The sequence below is a fragment of the Anabrus simplex genome, chromosome 3 (genome assembly GCF_040414725.1).
Source record: "Anabrus simplex isolate iqAnaSimp1 chromosome 3, ASM4041472v1, whole genome shotgun sequence".
Classification (NCBI taxonomy): Eukaryota; Metazoa; Arthropoda; class Insecta; order Orthoptera; family Tettigoniidae; genus Anabrus; species Anabrus simplex.
In genome coordinates this window covers 106,184,743-106,190,787 of record NC_090267.1, presented here as the reverse complement: position 1 = coordinate 106,190,787, position 6,045 = coordinate 106,184,743, and the positions used below count along the sequence as shown (strand labels likewise).

Genomic DNA, 6,045 nt, shown 5'->3' with positions numbered 1-6,045 from the left:
CCGACAAAATTAATTAAATCTCAGCCACAGACGCCCAAGAGAGTTTCGGTTTACTCGGTCTGCCATCTAGTGGGCCTAGAGTATAACGGAACGTCAAAATTGACGAGCAGACAGCCAGATGGCGTCAACTTGAAATGCCTGCACATGGTAGCTGAGGCCATACGATTATTATTATTATTATTATTATTATTATTATTATTATTATTATTATTATTATTATTATTATTGTAAAGACGAATTACTTTGCAATGCTATCTATCTTAATGGTAATGTACTATGTACCTCTACTAGTGTAGGCTACTGAGTGCATGATTCGAAGCAGTGTATCGATTCATTCAAGTGTCCGAGTGAATCGATTCACAGGAACGGCAAGCTCACGGCACACAAATCGTGCACAATCACGGCTCAGTGAGCCACACGACACACACGGCTCCTTATAAGCACACTGGACACTGGCGGGGAGTCGAGCTTTCGCTGCAGCGAGCCACAGTGAATCATGGCACACTGAAAGAATCGTACGCAGTCATGGATCAGTGAGACACAACACACACACGGTTCATTATCGGTACACTGGACATTGGCGGGGAGCCGAACTTCCTCTGAAGCAATACATACAGAGTCATGGTACACTGAAAAAATCGTATGCTATAATGGACTCTCGAGCTCAGCTCATTTGAAAATAATACCTATTCGCATTCACTGTCCTCTTCTTACAGGGAGTTTTAAACAATACATGGATTTATTTGCAGTGTTAAAAAGATACAACACAATTCCAAAGTACCTAGGTTGTAAGTAGGTAGTCAATTAGGTTATTCTAATTACTGTATTAGTTTAATCAATCAGTATCTTTATAACTAGTTGACGTTCGACAATTACTTAAACTCAGCTCTCTAGCCTCCACACCTGGCTGAGTGGCTCAGACGGTCGAGGCGCTGGCCTTCTGAACCCAACTTGGCAGGGCCGAGCTCAGTGCGGTGGTATTTGAAGGTGCTCAGCCTCGTGTCAGTAGATTTACTGACACATAAAAGAGCTCCTGCAGGACTAAATTCCAGCACCTCGACGTCTCAAAAAAACCCTAAAAGTTGATAGTGGGACATAAAGCCAATAACATTATTATTTAGCCTACCCTATGACTATGAGTCATGCTCATGACCACTCAAAATTGTCTGTTTTATATTTGGAAGAACCACTCGGTATTCTCTTAGTTTGTATGTCGCATCATTGCACAATACTTCAATAATTGAATCACGAGGTTACCGATGTACGTGGACAGTGAGTATGTAAGTAGACTGATGCAATAGCTTAAATAAATGATGTTTAATCAGAAAACCAGTGGGCTACTGTACATCTCCTGTAGCCTATACAAAATATGACGATTTTAAAAAAGCCTCTGCTGATAGAAAAAGACATTTTCAAAGATGACCGAGTTAGCTGGCCGTGCGTTTAGGGTCGCGTAGCTATGAGCTTGCATTCGGGGAATGGTGGGTTCAAATCCTACCGTCGGCAGCCGTTAAAATGGTTTTCGGTGGTTTCCCATTTTCATACCAGACACATGCTTGTGCTGTACCTTAATTAAGACCACGGCCGCTTCCTTCCCACTTCTAGCCCTTTCCTATCTCTTCTATCCTCTTTGTCGCCATAAGACCTATCTGTGTTGGTGCGACATAAAGCAAATTGATTTATATTTAATATGTGGGCTACTTATTGTGGACACAGGTATTTTTATATGTAATTCTCTCTATATATATACAGTATATGTGAGTTGTGACTTTCAGAGAACTGTGGAAAACCATTAGATAGTGTATAAAATTTGAGTTATGTCAGTATTTTAACAGGCGTACAATGTTTACATCGTGTATTGGTGACAGAGTGCTGTCTCCCTCTCTCTCTCTCTCCCTCCCTCGCCTGCTCCTCCTCACATTGCGCCACAGCAGTTCTAGATAATTCCACTCCGATTGGACACTGATCCCCACCTGCACATCTATACCGCCCTGTAACTTGTAGATACACAATTCCCACAATTTTGAAATGTAACTTCGTTATATCAGAAAGGACGGGGCAATCAGAAATGTATTATTTCCCAGCAAAGTTATAACATTCTTAATCTCATGGAATGGCTCTTACAATGGTACAGCTAACTCCTCGGCTTCTCTTCTTTCTTCTTCTTCTTCTTCATCTTCCTCCTCTGATTCACTACTTCCATGATGAATGACTAGTTCCTCCACTTCAGGAAGACCTCTCACCTCATTATTGTAGAACTCGACAATCTTCTTCTCAGTGTGTTTCACTTCATTTCTCCACATGTCTGTTGTCACCTATAAGATATATTGAAGTATCACAACCTGACAAGTATATTATAAACTCCACTTGCCTATATCCAATAAATAACATTTCCACTTGGCCTACCTGATCAAGAGATTCTTTCCACACAGCTGTAGCTCTGTCCAATCCGTGACCAGGTCTTGAAGCCACTGTTTTGTTATAATACTGTTTTGCCACAGACCATACAAATTCGATGGCATTGAAAAATGAGTGGTATGGAGGAAGTCGTAAGACAGTATGGCCTTCACTGTGCAGCATCTCGTCAACAATGTACCTGGTTTTAAAGAAACAGAGAAATATTGTTATGCATACATGAAAGTCAAATACACGAGTGTAAACAACATTATCTAAACTTATGTTTACGTGCTTCTGTACCTCTTTAAGTGACTTTGATTCATATTACACAACCTTTGCAGCTCATCTTTTGTAGCATTTTCTGGTGGAGAAACTCCATTCTGCCTTAACCATGACTGTAAATTAAAGGAAAAATAAAAATTAATTTCTGTAACATCATTAAACATCATTCAGTAGAAGGAAATATTCAATTAAGTATAATTACCACTAATTGATCCTTCCTCCATTTCGTTGTTGGTTGATGCTCAACAAGCTTACAGTGATATGGTGCATTATCCATTACAATAACACAGGGTCCTATATTTCTTAATCCTACGATTAATTGCGTCTTCACCCACATCTGAAATTTCTCGCTGTTCATAGCACCATGGTAATCCTGATTTCTCTTCAAGTTTGTAGCAAATATCAAATCAGCACCTGTAAGAATTTTAAGTTTTAGTATGAAGTTATTTCTTCTAAAAAAAGTATTCCCTAAAAGGTATAAGTATAAACACCCATTTCAATACCTTAGAACAAATGTAATTGCTGCGAACACTGAACCTATATCAGGCAGTAAGAAATAAGAAGCTTGGAAGGTGTTTAACAGTCAGGTATCAAGCACTGATTCAGGTGGAGATTGTCGAATGCAGAATAAACATAATAAATAGGCCTACAATAAAAGTAATTTACTGATACAAATATCCAGTAATATTATATGAAAATACACTGAGTAAGTTTTGATTGAAGTACCTCTCTAAGGTTAATCATTGGCCTCAAGTGAATACCTGCAAGTCTTTTTAATAACCAAGAGATCTCTTAACAGTGGAGAAGTCAAAATCAAAAACCACGTACAGAGCTCAATGAGCGGTAAGTTATAATGCCACTTCCGATCTAGTGCCAGTCAATTTCAATCAATCAGTCACCACTGATCTGCACTTAGGACAGTCGCCCAGGTGGAAGATGTAGTTTCAGGGATATGCCTTGTATTTTCTTCAATAATTGCAAAGAATTTGGAAATTTATTGAACATCTCCCTTGGTAAATTACTCCAATCCCTAACTCCCTTCTTAAAAAAAACCCCAAATATTTGCCCCACTTTTCATCAACTTTATCACTGTACTGTGATCTTACCTACTTTTAAAATACCACTGAAACGTATTCGTCTACCAATGTCATTCCACACCACGTATCCACCGACAGCTCGGAATATACCACTTAGTCCAGCAACTTGTCTCCTTTCACCCAAGTCTTCCCAGCCCAAACCCGACAAATTTTTTGTAACGCTACTCTTTTGTCAGAAATCATCCACAACAAATCGTTCTTCTGTCTTTTGAACTTTTCTTATTCTCAAACCAAGTAATCCCAGTGAGGGTCTCATACACAGGAACTGTACTTAAGTTGGGGTCTTATCAGAGACTTATGTGCCCCCCCCCTACATCCGTACTACAAACCCTAAATACCCTCATAACTATGTAAAGAGAGATCACCTCACTACAATAAAATGAAGTAAAATAAAGTAAGAACATACCAGGTACAAAGCCATCTTTCGTTCCAGCATGAACAATAACCAGTCTTCCTCCCTCAGACACAGGTCGACGAATTACTCCTTGAACATCATGTCCAGATTTGTGTGGTTTATTCCAGGAGTATGTGGGTGACCCTGAAAGACAAATGCACAATTGAAACCAAAGACACCTGATGAAGATAAATTATTCCAAGATTTTTTTATATAAAATGTAATATATAACATATATATTCACCATTCATAAAAATCCAAGTCTCATCCAAGAAAACAACAGGTTTTGGTTTCTCACTGTCCTTATTACGCATGTATTCCCTCAGAAAACAGGATCTCTCAAAACAAATGTCTTCATTTTCTCTAACATACGCATAGGGATCACCTTTACTCCACACAAACCCCATGGCCTTCAAAATTCTTCTTAATGATGTTTCGGAGCCCTTGTACAAATAAGTGTCATAATTTGCTTTCATGTGGTCGAAAACCTTTCTTACAGTTACGACTTCTCCTGTGGGAAGAAAAAAGAGAGTTACAAGGGACTCAAAAGAGCTGTATGACAATACATGCACAAAACATTTCCGGGAGCTTATCTCACCTGCGTGCCAATTTCTATAAATAATGTTGCAATAGATTCCTTATGAAGTCACCTTACCTTTATGTAATTTATCATAAATAAACCTTGCTATCGCTTCCTTAGAAAAACTGTCTATGCCGGTCACTGGATGTTCACGCTTTCGGCGTTTACCTGGTGTAGAAAATTCAACTCCCTTCTTGAAATTTCCTATTACTTTTCGGACTAAACGGAAACTACACTGTAAGAATACACACACAGAAATATATTACATACACATATACCGTAAGTCAACATGAATACACAAAGGTTAAGTCTACAAACCGTATCGAAGTCGACACAAGACATGGTATAGGCCTAGGCCTACATGATCAGGTTAGGTTAGGTTAGGTTCAGAATGAAATACTGCTCCATTTCAACTGATTGTCATTATGCCAGAAACTTATCATAGAAACAAGATAAAAACGAACACTTACCCCATTTAATAATGCAACTCTTGCCATTAGCTTCGTATCACAACGACTGATACCTTCTTCGTCGTCTTCCTGTTTCAATTGCTCGTAGCAATGTACAAGCATTTCTTGACCTGATGCTTGTAAAGGACGTAACCTTGGTTTCCTTTTCGGAGGAGTTTTTGCAGATTTTTCTTCCTTCTTAGACATCCCAATCGAATTCTGTTCGTATAAGTATGGGACGAAATAGGAACGTAATTAATAAAATGTGCTCATCATTTCACACAAACTATGTTATTAAATGCATTATCCGAACATGCCACAATTCTACTTACCTGGTATTAGCCAAATAGATTTACAATCCCACAGAAAAAGAAATTATGCTTTAAATATTCTCGCAAATGTATCGCTAGTGACTTTCAAGGCAATGCGGTGGCAACACGCAATTCATGCTAGAACAGTGACTGAACGTTGCCAACGTGCCAGATTAACGGTAACAGTAAGACGTCGTATCGGCAAGTAGGGTCCCTAAACTGTATGGTTACCGGCACTGAAAAAGACCCAACTGCAAGAAAAGTACCTATAAATCAATACCTTAATATTACAGGGGAGAAAGGGTAAGGTTGCACCCTTAGGGTACGTCCTTACATGCCCGGGACTATAGGTGCAGTTACTGCTTTTGTTCCCTCAAAAGGTATCTTAGCAACACTCCATGCTAATCTTACTACTCTATGAAGCCATTTCATCCCTCATCATCATCATCATCATCATCATTTCCCTTTATCCAGCTGTAGCCGGGTAGGGGCAAATATGGTTCCTCTCCACTTTCTTCGGTCTTTCCACCACTCC

The 6,045-nt window shown here is 39.1% G+C and overlaps 1 long non-coding RNA gene across 1 annotated transcript; it reads right to left on the bottom strand.

The window, feature by feature from the left end:
* Window positions 1-2,328: 2,328 nt before the first annotated feature.
* LOC137499003 (uncharacterized) lies at window positions 2,329-3,081 on the bottom strand. The gene is made up of 3 exons (XR_011017967.1): window positions 2,882-3,081; window positions 2,698-2,792; window positions 2,329-2,596 (listed from the first exon to the last, which is right to left on the bottom strand). It is a non-coding gene; the product is annotated as an uncharacterized lncRNA (long non-coding RNA).
* Between the last annotated feature and the right edge of the window lie 2,964 nt (window positions 3,082-6,045).